The following is a 14225-nucleotide window of genomic DNA, read 5'->3' on the forward strand; positions in this document are numbered from 1 at the left end:
AGTTGCCTGGTGCATTAGATGGCTAGAATGTGTTGGGCTCCTATGTGCTGTTGTTCTCACTGCCCTGGGCTAGGGTGGGGAGAAGAATGGCCTCTTAGGAGCAAGGCAATGGGGCTACATCAGGGAACATTTGCTGGTGTTCCCAGGACACCGTGTTAGCCAGGGCTTGCAGAACATGACTGGGGCCTGGTTGAGGGAGCTGCATTGTCTGCCAGCCTAACGGCAGCTTGTGCTTAGCAGAGCGCTCTGCCTATTCATGGCACCCAGGAGTTGCTTCTGCATGTACCTGTCTTTCTCCACAGTGTCTTGGGTCATGGCAATGCTGCCCTGGGTTCAGTTCAATTCTGTTTCCAAATAGTTGCCTTTCGTTCTCCCTCTCAGACATCAAAAACACCCTCCAGTTCTCAGTTGTTCCTCCCCCTTTATTTTATTTTATTTTATTTTGAGAAAGTATGAGTAAGGAGGGCTCCAAACATCTTTCCTTTGGAGCTCTGTTTCATCTCCCTCAGGTTGGCCAGCTGCTCGGCCATTGATAGAGGCCCTGTTTCTGAGGGTCTTACTGCTGCAGGTGCTGTGGCTGGGGGGACTAAATTAAAAAAAAGGTAGTTATTGTTCACACTAGTACCATTTTCATAGAAGCAGAGATCGCATTTTTTACCCTCTAATTCTGAATTCCATCCCTAGAGATTCATCCCAGTCTTGGGAGAGCTCAGAAAAAGTAAGGTGTGTGTACATGGGTATTAGATGGAAATGTTGGGTTTCCTGGTCCTGGTTTGAAATGTACAGTTTATGCTGTGCCTTGGAAGTACTAATATGGGTGTGGGAGTTTCCTGATCGGGGTGGCAGGGGCATCAAGGCGCTGATTAGTAATCTCCTCTGCATCCCCTTTAGGCCATCCTCGTGCTCAATGGCATTTCACTGAGGCACATTACTAGGAAGCAAAGAAAAGTCATTCAAAAAGGCAAAGGGCAGACCAGCGAGATACACAATAATGTTATTCACGAAGATGGTCCCCCCAGAAGTGCTGCAGAGTGGAAGTGAGTTGTGAGCTATGCTGGGGGCAATGATTGTGATGCCATTCCACTGAATGTCCATCACCTTGATCAATCGGTCCATCAGCCCTCACAGAGAGAGTGCCGATCACAACATGTCATTCGTGTTGTTCTAGCCAGTCCTTCAGCCACTTGCTGGCCAGGCTGTCAGTGGCTCCTGAATGTCCATAATAATAATAAAATAAAATAATAATAATAAAAAGTCAAGTAATTTCTCAGTCTTAGATTTTGCTTCATCTCCCTGCAGACATGCAGAAAGTACAGAGAAAAATAGATCAGGTTCTACCCTTCTTATCTGAAACCTTAGCAGATCCCAATCTTTTTCTATGAACTATGTAAGCCAGTGAGATGCCATTATGCCACCTTTGTCTATCTGATTGCAATAATGAAGAAGTGGTGTTTGATATACCTCAGTCAATGGCCTTAACAGCTGTACAGTTATGCTACCCCTACCCTAATCTTTTTCAGTACAAATCCATTTACAGTGCTGTTAAAAGACATATATCTTTCAGACAAGAGCATTAGTCTTACTACCTGAAGGACATGCAACACCCATGTCTACATATAACTCAAGTAAACTGAAAACTAACAACCTCGTTTTTCCCTTGTAACAACTGTTTCAATAACTTTTGAATTTCACACTGCCATTTGAGTATGCAAATAAGGTGGAGATGGGGCAGCCTTCACCGGGAAAGAGAGATATGGGGAGGGACAAGGAGGTTAGTAGATGAGTAGGTGTGCTTCATGGGTTTGTAGACAGTTGATGGTCGGGATTTCAGCATGAAACAGAAGCTGATTACCCAGCCCATTCACCATCTTGAAAATTTGTTCGGAGGGAGGGGGAAGAATGAAGGGGGACTGAACTGGGCAATTGAGGGAGAGAGGTAGGGGTTGGTATTAGAAAGCCTCCCGCCTCACATCCTCCCCAAATGGTAGCGACTACTGAGCACTCAGAACAGAAGGTAGCAGAGTTGTATAGCATAATAATAAATTGTAAAAAGGGATATTCACGCACTGAGGTGATCTTCCTCCTGCATCATGGAGTAGGGTTGGGGCAAGGAATTGGACTGGGTTCCTACACAGTCGCCCTCAGGGTCTGGAGTTCTGAAGTGATCCAGGCTATGTGGAGAGATCTCTTGATTGTCTTCCTCCTCATCTTCCTCCTCTGATGAATAGAGGTCATCCTCAGAGGCCACCATTTCCTTGGTGGAGGCAGCAGCAATAGGACCCCACTGACCACAAGGACATTGGGTTCTGTAGTGGCATGCAAAAAAAAAAAATCCTGTCCAACGCCTCAGAAAATGGACAGGTTACATGGGCACAGCCCAATTTGTTTCTGGCATCCATGGATTTTTCTGTTAATTTTTCTGAGCTGTCTGATCTTTATTTGGCGTTGGTTGGCATCCTGGCTGAGCCCCTTCTAGACTAACAGCTTAACAACATTCTCAGACAGTTTCTTATTATAGTGGGTGGTTGCAAGAGCTTGCTGTACTGTCGCTTCTTCCCAGATGGTGAGGAGATCAAGGATCTCACCATGACTCCAAGCTGCTGCGCAAGGCATAGCATAACACTACTGGAGTAATATTACATTCACATCCAGGAGCAAATGCACCAATCCTGGCTTCATGTCCATTTTTAAACTGGGGAGCGGACATCCACTGAACTTGCCCCAGAGCAATGGAGGGCACACAGGTAAACAGGTCAGTTACTGATACCCACAAATCAATGTGGGATAGCACTTGGAGGACTGCCAAAGTAGCGCATAGAAGCACTGTGTTGTGGCAAATACGGAGTTAGTGCACTTGAAGGGTTTGCGTCACATGTACATAGTCATTGTCAATGCACACTATCTCAAGTTAGTGCAGATTAACACACCTGTAGACAACCCTACAGTATTAACAATGCCTGCAAGTCCATTAGTAATGGCTCTAATTGTTCAAAGAATATCTACATATGACCTCAGGGCTGCTCACATTAGACCTGAAGGAACTGTTCAGTGTTTTGCTAGTCTCACCTCCTTTGTGCATTTTTCTCTGTTTATTTTTTTATCTTCCAACAGTCCTGAGATCCCACCCATCACAGTGCTGAACCTATTTCAATAAAAAGAGCCTACACAAAGTAAGGATATAAAATGTTTTGTGGCACTTTACTCATGCGTATCCTCACTGCTAAGTGGTTGGTCCCACCCTTCCTATCTTGCACATTTTGTAATTAATTTTATAACTTTGCTTCAAAATAGAACATAGGAACTTCTAAGGAAACCAAGGAAAACATACGGTCCAGTAAGACCTGCACTAGCTAATCTTGGGACTTTTTAATGTAGTTCCTCCCACCTCAAGTTCCCACAGTCTCAAATTAAATCAATTCATATATCGCCGTTTATCATCCTGGAAATCTAGCTCACAACTGTACTCTTCAATTCTCTCCTCCAGAAATGTGTCAGAATAATTCACACTTGCTTCTATCACTGTCTTTGACAATTTGTTCCATTACTCAGCAACCCTCTGTATAAAGAAATTCTGTCTGAACAGCTTATAGATTAATACCTTCTTTAAAATCAATCCATTATCTCTGTTTTTGAGTAAATTATTATCTCAAATAGTGTCTTTGTGACATTCCATCTCTTTGCCTTCAGGATCTTATAAACCATAATTAGGGCCTTGTCTGTTAAGATGTATGCCCTGAGAAAACATCATTTTCAAATATTTTTAAATCTTCTCTTTCACTTAGGAAAAATATTTAGAAGTGCACAATAGTGCCTTTTTTCTTTTACATAAATTATCTATAAATCCAAAATAGGGAAGAATTCAGATTGAAGTTGAAGTAGTTTACATCACTACACAAAAGCAAAGTGGCCAAAGAAAGCTTGTATGTTTCAACATGGTGGTAAAGAATTACAATAAATGTGCTGTTGGTGGTTGCAAAGAATGGAATCTCTACAACCAGGAAGATAGGTCTTTCTGAATGCATCCGATGAAGTGAGCTGTAGCTCACAAATGCTTATGCTCAAATAAATTTGTTAGTCTCTAAGGTGCCACAAGTCCTCTTCTTTTTGCGAATACAGACTAACACGGCTGCTACTCTGAAACCTGTCAGTAGACAGTGTTCACCTGTGAAAATCATTCCTTTTTGTGGTTCCTCACAATCTTGTTTTAGTGGTCTTTACAGCGTGGGTAAGAAACACATCTAGTTTTAGCTGTGTTAACACTAATAGGACAGTATAAAGATTTTATTATTGCAGATGTTTCATCTCTTTGCATAGCAGGGGTAGCGATATATACAATTTTACCCTTTTTTGAGTAGTTATGTACTTATTTGTATTGATATATATATATATATATAATTATTATTATGAAGCACCTAGCTGTAATGACAATGAGCACTGGGAGGGGGGAAATCAGTAAGTAAACCGCTCTTAAAACACATATGAATTAATGGTTAGTTTGATAGGCTGCTTGGAGTTACATAAATCTAGCTATCTCCACATTTCTTCTTTGTCCACTAAGGCTTCGTTTACTCAAATAGTTACTGCATTATGATAGTTTCGATTTATCATTTCTTCATAAACTGCTTTGAGAGTCTCTCACACTTGAAGTATCTACATATCTCCCTCCCCACCCCACTTTACCACCCCGTAACAGCTTTAACACTTGGAGACTGATTGTCCACTGAATATGGCTATTATATTGGTCATCTTTATGCCGTTTTTGGCATGTCTCCTGTATTAAGTGTGTTATCAGCAATCTTTGCCGATGGTTTTCTCATGTCTCCTGTTACAGTATTTAATGTTTGTACAACATTTTAAAGATGTGAAGTGCTATATATCACAAGTCTGTAAATTCAAGTTATTTTCAAATCTGTTTTCATCCCAAATTGAGATGAAAAGCTGAAATTTCAATTTTTGGGTGAAATGAAGAGTTCCAAAAAAATTTCAATTCAGAAATGGCAAAACATTTTGTTTCAGAATTTTTTGATCTAAATGAAATAGTTTGATATTGTTGAATTGAAATATTTAGTTTCAGTTTGTTGAGATGATCCAAAATATTTTGTTTCAACTCAAGTGTGTTTCGAACTACGTTCCCCCGTTGTGATGCATTGCCTTGTAAGAGTTGTAGTTCAGACACCTCATGTCGCCATTCTCCAGTAAGTGTTGGGGGTCCCTGGATGGACAGTTTGATTAGAGGGGAGACCATGTTGCATTATGGGAGACATAAACCAGACAAGGACATCGGCCTGAAGTAGAGAATGGAGGCCTCAGGCACGCAAAATACAGCTCCCATGAGGCAATATTATAACACAGAGAAATGTACTTCTTTGTGCTGAATTGACTCAAAATGAAACATCTCTGCTCCTCTGGTTTGTCCCTTCCTGATTTCCCTTATTCTTTGTCTGCCAACTTTTTTCTCTTTTCTTCTTCTGCCAGTATAGGATTGGTTTCAGTCTGAGAACCATCTGAGACTTGGTGTTAATGTTAAGGGTAGTATAATTAAAGTACAGGAAAATATGGGAAAGAATCTTTTGTAGGGTTATGTGCTAAAACCCCACATAAAGACTAAGAGTAATTACTGCTGGGTCATGGTGATGTCTTGGCTGAACTACTTTTCACCCAGAATACAAAGATTGGAGCATTTTTGGCAGGGTGAACAAAGGAGCTTGCCAAGAGGTGGTTCTGGAGGTAAACCCTTCCAGTCTCAGGGCAGAAGATTAGCTAAGGTTTGTGTTGTATCATTGCTAACAAAAAAAAGCCAAAGTCAGTTTTGGGCAATAACTTGAGGTCCATGTGCTATTTTGATGATGGAATACAATGACAAGACAATATATTTTCCCTAGCTTCATTTTTGAAAAGAGCTGAATTGTTTGCACTGAAATAATAGTTTGTGATCATGCAATTACAGACTTTCATTATGCATATGCAAAAGAGGGATGCACAGGAAACCATAATTCTGCCATTTCCTCATTTGAGTGCTTAACTCTGCAACCTTAATGATCTGCTAATGTAATTTTTTTGATGTAATGGTATGTACAGTATAATACAGTTCCTAGTGGATAAGATATGTTTATTTTTATATAGGTCTGTCCATAACTACTAAGATATTTTATAATGAAACAATATTCTGAAATCTCAATTCTGAATCTTTTATAACTTTGCACTGTATTTTTGTGTAATCAAATCTTAATCTGGAAAGGGCCTATAGGGTGGTTCCAAATCAGATTCACTCAGAATATATTGTCCCGAGATTTCTATCAGTGAAGAGGACAGAAAGAAAAGTTCACAAAATTTTGGTGCATTTTAATCAGAAGTCTGAATCCTAGACTTCATTTGGTGTCACACCTGAATCACAGTCTAGTCCTAATCTGTACCCAAACTTGCCTCTCAAATGTACTGTTTAAAAATCCATCTGCTGTTCTTTTAAGAAATAAGAGCTTGGATGTTGTATGAACCAAAAAATAAATAAAACCAACCAAACGAACAAAAACCAACCCAAATCACTGACTGCAGAGTGCCACTATACACAGATATTTGTCAAAACAGATTTTACCCTGTAATTGTGCTGAAAAAACGTTCTTATGATTGGAAAATGGAATTGTTTAGCTAGGTTTGATGGCTCTAGAATGTCACTATTGTACACATTCACTTTCGTTTCAAATGAATCATTTAACCTGCATTTGACTTAAATTATAAAGTAGAACACATTCATAAGTAAGAAAAAGGTGACTATCACCTTAGGTCAACAACAACAACAACAAACCCTGAAAACAAAGGACTAATGAGGCATGAGGCAAGAATGTCTAATATAAATACACATACAAGTTTGTAAATAGTAATATCATATATATTTTAGAAAAGTCACATGTAATATACTATTATGTGCTAAACTTCTATACAGTTTTAATAAACAAGTGGTTTTGCTTTTGTTTAAACATGTGTAGAACACTGAGCTTTGAAAAGCATGTTATTGATAACAGAACTGCAGCAAAATCAATAGTAAATTTGCACACACACTTGTCCGCTGTATGCTTATCCAATAAATGACATTCAACTATAGGGCAAGATTTTGTCCCATATGTATGAGTTCATTTGTTCTCCCCATTTCTCACCATACAATGCTGTTTGCTGTACCTTGGCTTTAAAGCAAGCAGAGTAAATCACACAGTTCTCAGTGGCTTCCTTAGAGATGTTATGCTTATTTGAAGGAGAGCAGAACATAGCCTAGGACCACAATCTTACAAGTGAAAATTATGAACAAGGTTTTCATTGTCATCTACTGATCACAAGAATCACAGCTCCACTTATGTTATCTGTGTTATGTACCCTTGGCCAGATTTAGCAGGTGCATATTGGGGGGAGGAAAGGAAATAAGGAACTGCTCCATCCTTGCATAGCCCAAGTAAGAACCAGACAGAATTGCAGTCCCTGTACTCGTAAAGAGCATGGAGATTTTTTGTTCATTTCAGAAATGAGGTTCCAGCTGTGCACCTTTGGGGACTGGTACATAGTTGTGACATAAGACCCAATCAGAATGTGGCTTTGGACAATCAGCATCCCCAGTCAGGTTCTAATTTAATTTCTGCAACTGCTGACCCATAAACCTATGCTTTTAGGGGGAAAAAAACATCATGGTACCATCTAAATTCCAGCAGGGTGACAAAGTCACCAGAAGCTGACATCACCAATGAAAATACAATCAGTAATAACACTGAATCACAGTGGACTCCAATCGCTGAGAGATTTCCATGGAATGTCAGGCCAACATTTTCAAAAGTGACCTTGGAGCGTGTGGACCTCTTTTTGTGTGTCCAGGCCTGAAGTTGGGCACCCAAAAGATAAGGCTGATAAAGTCAGAAGGCACTTTTGACAAGTATAACTTCAGTGTGTTTGAGTGATGTACAGGATAGCAGCAACAGAGTATTCAGAGTTCTCCCCATCTCTAGTACCGACTGAGTGAAAACAGTTTGCAGCATAAGGGTCTGATCCTGCAAGGTTCAGAGTGTCTTCAGTTTTCACCAGTTAGATCTGAAGGCGCAAATTATCTTATATCAAATGCTGAGCACCATGCTGTATTGGGCCCTTCCTGAGCTACAATGGTGTTAGTTCTCTTCCTATATAATTTCTATATCATTTAATTCTTTCTTGTAATGTGCTTTCTATCACAAAACAAATTTTAATTAAAGGCAAAGTAATGAAAATCAGAAACACACACAAAAATAAGAAATATAAAATGTTATTCTGTGTACAACCTTCTAGAGTTGCAGAAATATTAACATTAGTATTCAGATCTATGGAACAGAATGATATTATTAAAGCAACTGAGGAGTTTTAATATTATTAATATGTATGACTATGGAACAGTAAGGAAATATATTCTGCTCAAAGTTCTCCTATTGCTGCATATTTTAATGAAACTTATTACAGTTTTTTACAAGCGCTCTAAATTATCCACTTTAAAATTAGATAAAAACTATTTAAGAAATAATTATGAGTATATGTTCATTAGATTGGAGTTGGAGGACTGAGAGATAAGGGCATTAGGTCAAGTCCTTCAATCTGCCTCCAGATACTATTTCCACTGTAATGCCCATAAGCACATTATGGCAATTGAATCTCAATATTTAGAGAATTCTAATTCACTTTCACTCTTCTCCACAAAACAGATTCATTCATAGAAAAAAGCATGTGAAAACACAAAAATAATATTCAAGCACATTCAGCTAGGGATGCTCCTCTTTACCCTGCCAGCCAAGCCAATCGGCATGCATGAGTAGCAGTTTGTAAATGTTGGTTTAGATTGTAATATTTACTTAATAATGGCATTGCTTTATCCTTGCTTTTAAGTTAATCACAAACAATCCTCCTCCCAGTCCTTGCCAGGAAGCCTCCCTTAAATCCATTGCAAATCATGAACATAATCTGTGTAAATAATTAATCTGCTTGAATCTTATTTCAGCAACACCTGCACCAACACTGATTACCAGATGTGTAATTGCATTTCTCTTGTATTTAAATAGATTTCCATTTACATTCTATTCTGGTGATCCTCCCTGTGATCCAGGGCATGCTTTCTTGGCCTCTCTCTGGTTCCCTGATGGAAGTGGGTACTGAGATAAACTAATGCTATGTCAAACCACGAGGATGTACCTCATTGACCAATTTCATCCAAAGTCAGCGGTCAATGCGAGTCAGTGAATTGACCAGCAGGGGACAAAATTAATCTCTCAAGCCCAGTTAATCAAGAAGCTGGACAATATATGAATTCAATTCTGCAGCTTTTCACACTGTTTCAAGGATTAAGAAACAAACTTACTCAGATAAAGAACTCGCCTTAGAGCTACACTGTTTTGTTATCTTGACAAATACCTTCTATGGACAGAGATTTCTAAAATAAGTCTTCTGGCCTATTTTCTGGTTCTTCATAATGATGATTTAGTTGTTGTTGGTCCTGCTTTGAGCAGGGGATTGGACTAGATGACCTCCTGAGGTCTCTTCCAACCCTAATATTCTATTATTCTATTATAGGTAATCTATGTAAGAAAATGTTGGAATCTGAGGGGCTGGATGATTCAAGAGACTGGTAGGATAGGTGGTAGGATAGGTGTTATCACAAAAATACCCAGTATATAAGAATTCTTATTGGAAGTCAAAACATAGCAAACAAGGATTGAAATTGACTTAGTAACTGAATTACTTTCTCACTCCTAGGGGTGTTATCTGCAGAGCATGGTTAGGTCACATTGATGGCTGATGCCAGGAAGCCTGAACTTTTGCTGCCCACTTTGTGGATGAATAGGGGCTTTTTTGTTAACTCAGCAACTTTCATAAACACCAAATCCACTTAAAAAGGTAGAAAAATAAAAACATTAGCTTCTGATGTGCTTTCATTTCCCTCCATTCATCACAAATGTATGGCCTTCTGTCTTTTCAGATACATCACATTAAAACAAGAAGCATTAGCATGGCTCTTGAGACTGCTGCTATAGTAAAAATTCACCGCAGGTATTTAAAGTCTCAACCTTAGATTAAGTGGGTTTTTTATAGGATTTTCCCCCAACCACATCTTTTCATTTGTTTTGAAATTACAAGAAATTAGACCTTCCATAGTTTTGGGGTGGTTTTGTAGTTCTATGACTCAATTGAGATTTTCCTGGCTGTTGCTGACAGTGGGGACTTGGATCTTTTGCCACATCCTTCACATTTTAAAACCAGCTATTGTGAATTCTCCATAAAAATATTGCATACTAACATAATAAAAGCTCTGTACTACTGACCAAGAGGGCATATAATAAATCATCATGTTGAAGATCCAAATATCAGCTTGCAAGAAAAAAAAATTGTTGCAGTGAAGTGGGTCAAGAGTTTTTTTTGCTTTTTTTTTTTTTTTTTTTTAAAGGGCAGGAATTGTGTATTTCTGGAACAGACTGATCCTTGGATACAAACACATGGCTCTCATCATCTTCACTGGGAACCCTGAGCATGCATCAGATGCCAGAATTAGGACTGAAAGAGGGTTTCAGGATGTGATATTTAGATCCACTTCTGCATCCTACATCTTGTCATTTCAGGCACATTCAGATCCATATTTTTAGTTCAGACAATTGTAAAGATCGGACCACATAGGATTTGCATTTCAAACATCCCTAAAATTCAGGCATGTTGGCATTTAAGGTTTGGGTTTGAGCCCATCTCAGAGATAATAGAAAATATATTTGTACAATGATCAGGATCTGACTTGAAGTTACAAACAAGCCTTTTAAAAACTCCTTTTACAGAGTTACATACAAATAAAATCACCAGAACCAAAATGGCCACAAAATATCCTGCCTGCGTGGGATGAAACCCTGGCACTCAGACGGTGCCAGAGCTTTAACATAGCACCAATCATGGAAGTTCTGAAAGAGATAAAGGAGTTTAGGTACCCAATTGACACTTTAGTCACCTCAATCCCAGATTTAGGTGCCACCAGTATTCACAAAACACCCCTCAGCTGTCACCTCATCTTGTAGATGCCTGAACTCACTCGGTGCCTAAGTTTTTTGCGTGTAAAAGATCACTAGGTGCCGATGTTTGTGCCTCTGGGTGTATGCACTAGTGCCTCACTGTAGGTGTCCAGATGCCTAAGCCCCAGCGTGGTTCATGAACCAAAGGAAGATAGGTGTTCCTCCACCCAACTTGCTGGATCTGGTAGTTGTTCTCTCCACACAAAAGAGCACTGGTGGTGGAGGAGGTCCCTCATATCTTTAAACCCAGTGGTTAAAGTATTTGCCTTGGCTGTGGGAGTCTTCCAGTTTAAGTTCCTTCTCTGCCTGATGCAAAATGTTTCAACAGGGATCTGCCAACTCTCGGGTGAGTGCCCTAACCAGTGGGTGTGCATGCGGGACAGCGCGCATGCATGCAAGCATGAAAGTGATACTGTAGCCTGGTAGTTAGAGCACTCACACAGGATGTGGGAGATCCAGAGCCCAATTCCCCTGCTGTAATGACTAATTATTTATCTACAGTGGCACAACTTCAATGGGAGAGATTGAGGGACCCTCATCAGAACATCCTGTAGCCCAGTGGTTAGGGCACTCACCTGAGATGTGTGTGTATTTTTTGCATACATTTCCCCATCCCCATGCTTCTAGCCTGGTTCCTTATGTAGAGACAATTTCTCTCTTTTACATTGTCTTGGCCATTTTACTTTCTACCATTCAACATAGAAACACATCGTATTTCCTTGTGAGAATTCACCACAAACAGGCTAACTCCTTTAGGGCACACTACTGGGAAATATAAACAAAGTCTTATATCTGTAGGCATATTGTTCTTAGCCCCAATAAAACTCTTTCCTGTGTCTCTGTCAGTCTCCCTATCTCCCTCAAGCCCCCCACCCCCACACACACCCATCTGCTGGCTTTACAAAGGCAGCAATTTTTCAGAGCAGCTCAATCTAACATCTAATTTCAGTTGTCCTGCCAATCAAACATCGTAACTGACCATCCATGTTTACATACATCAGATTTTGCATGCACAAAAACTTGAGAGCAAGAATGTTATCCTTTGAGGACAGGGCAAGAATCAATGGGCTTAAATTGCAGCAAGGGAGGTTTAAGCTGGACACCAAGAAAAACTTCCTAACTGTCAGGGTAGTTAAGCACTGGAATAAATTGTTTAGGGAGGTTGTGGAATCTCTGTCTTTGGAGGTTTTTAAGAGCAGGTTGGACAAACACCTGTCAGGAATAGTCTAGATAATACTTAGTCCTGCCTAGAGTACATGGGACTGGATTAGATGACCTCTCAAGGTCCCTTCCAGTCCTATGATTCTATGTGCACACACAATTTTGAAGGGTGAGGCCTCTTTGAAAATGTGGCAGTAAAAATCAAATGTAAACACACCAAAGCTAGGAAATGTAAAGTTAAATATCTTCAAAACATAGGAGTATTCACTCTGGAAGTGCTTTCATCCAATCAGGGGAAAACCAGTATCAGATGACTTCTCACCAACTGCAACTCACCAATTTAGTTTGAATATCAACTGCTTGTATAGAAGAAGATCTAGTCATCCTCCACATTTTCTTCCTTTATCTCTTCAGTGGGAGAGAGTTTCTTCCCCCTCTCACAAACGTTTTGTTTTCTTTCCTCTGGATTGGAATGGAGGCAAGTGGCAGCTGCCATCTCTTTCTCCCTCAACATGTCACAGGCTTTGGAGAGGGGAGGCTGCACAGGACATTCCTATTCACTCTCCTTAATTCTTTGGCTCCCCTGATGGCTGAGCACAGTGCTGCCGAGTGGAACCCTTATTATCATGCAACAGCTGTCAGGCACCTATCAGCAGGGCAAGGAGGAAATGCTGGCAGCAGCACTCCTGGCTCTGAGGGTAAGCTACCTCACTTCTTCCCCAGCCTGTCCAGATCAGCCTGAAAAATGTGGAGGGGGGATTCCTTAATGTTACATTTTTATAACCTTAATGAGGTATATTTTAAAACCAGGCTATGTCCCTTTCCCTGGGAACAGCTTTAGACCACAAAACACTATTGCATCTCATGAACCAGTAATCAGATAATTATCGGAGCAAATGAAAATTTCATTTTGCATGCACAGCCTGCAGGCATACATTTGTGCGGGTGCAAACTGTGCCTGCAGAAAAGGGAGACCAGGTTCTGGCTGAATATACAGCCCACTACCTGCTCCACCTGTGCCTCAGTACTCAGATACATACGGGATTTTGCCCTCACTTCCTTGCCTTTGTGGCTTCTGATCAGGCCCTTGGCTTTTTGCAGACACATTTTTTGGTGTGCTTTCCTGCCAATGCTATTTTCATGATTTATCTCAGTTTTAAAACTCAGAAAAGTGAAAGTGGAAAAGCCTGTAAATCCAGCTGGCCGTGGAATGGGTCTACTATACTCTTCTTCTTGGTCTGAAATATTCATAAATGCACAGGCAGAGAGACGAGGACCTGTAATCGTCTTTTCTAGTGACAGCACATTTCAAAGACAGTTAAAGGACAAATTTGAGATTTAGAATTATATAAATATATAAAACATGTATGGCTCTCTGCCCAGATTTCTACCATAAAGTGAATGGATTATGGTAGTTATGATAACACTTTACAACAGTCCTGCTGTAATTTTATATTTAGCTAAAAATACAATACAAGAATAAATGATGTCTTGTATAAATATATGTGCATGCAGACACACACACACACACACACACACACACACACACACACACAAGTATGAGGGCATTATTCAGAAGACACGCTAAGCATAAAATAAGCATCCAAAATATATTGAGGTCTCCCTCTCCATTACCTATAACCAGCTTTTGCTCTCCCTCCTCGCAACTCAACACAGTTGTTATTTGTATAGTGTGAGTGTCCGGTACAGCCAATTAAAGGAGATGGGTTTCTGGCTTCAAGTTGCTTCCCGGAGGTATGCAAATACTGAAATAATTATTTTTTTAAAAATCATTCAATTCACACATGTTAACGAATATTCACAGATTATTTGCTCAGCTCTGTAGACTTGTGAAAGAGGGGAAGGGGAGTATTGTTAAATAATTTATTTTTAAAATATAGCAAAAAATATTTAAAATTACTCTCTGAATATTATTTGGCCAACTAACAATCCAAGTAGATAATGGACAGATGAAGAATGAAAAAGGAACGCAAACAAGTAGTTGAAAGGCGAAGCTTA

The sequence above is a fragment of the Lepidochelys kempii genome, chromosome 5, assembly GCF_965140265.1.
Source record: "Lepidochelys kempii isolate rLepKem1 chromosome 5, rLepKem1.hap2, whole genome shotgun sequence".
Taxonomy (NCBI): Eukaryota; Metazoa; Chordata; order Testudines; family Cheloniidae; genus Lepidochelys; species Lepidochelys kempii.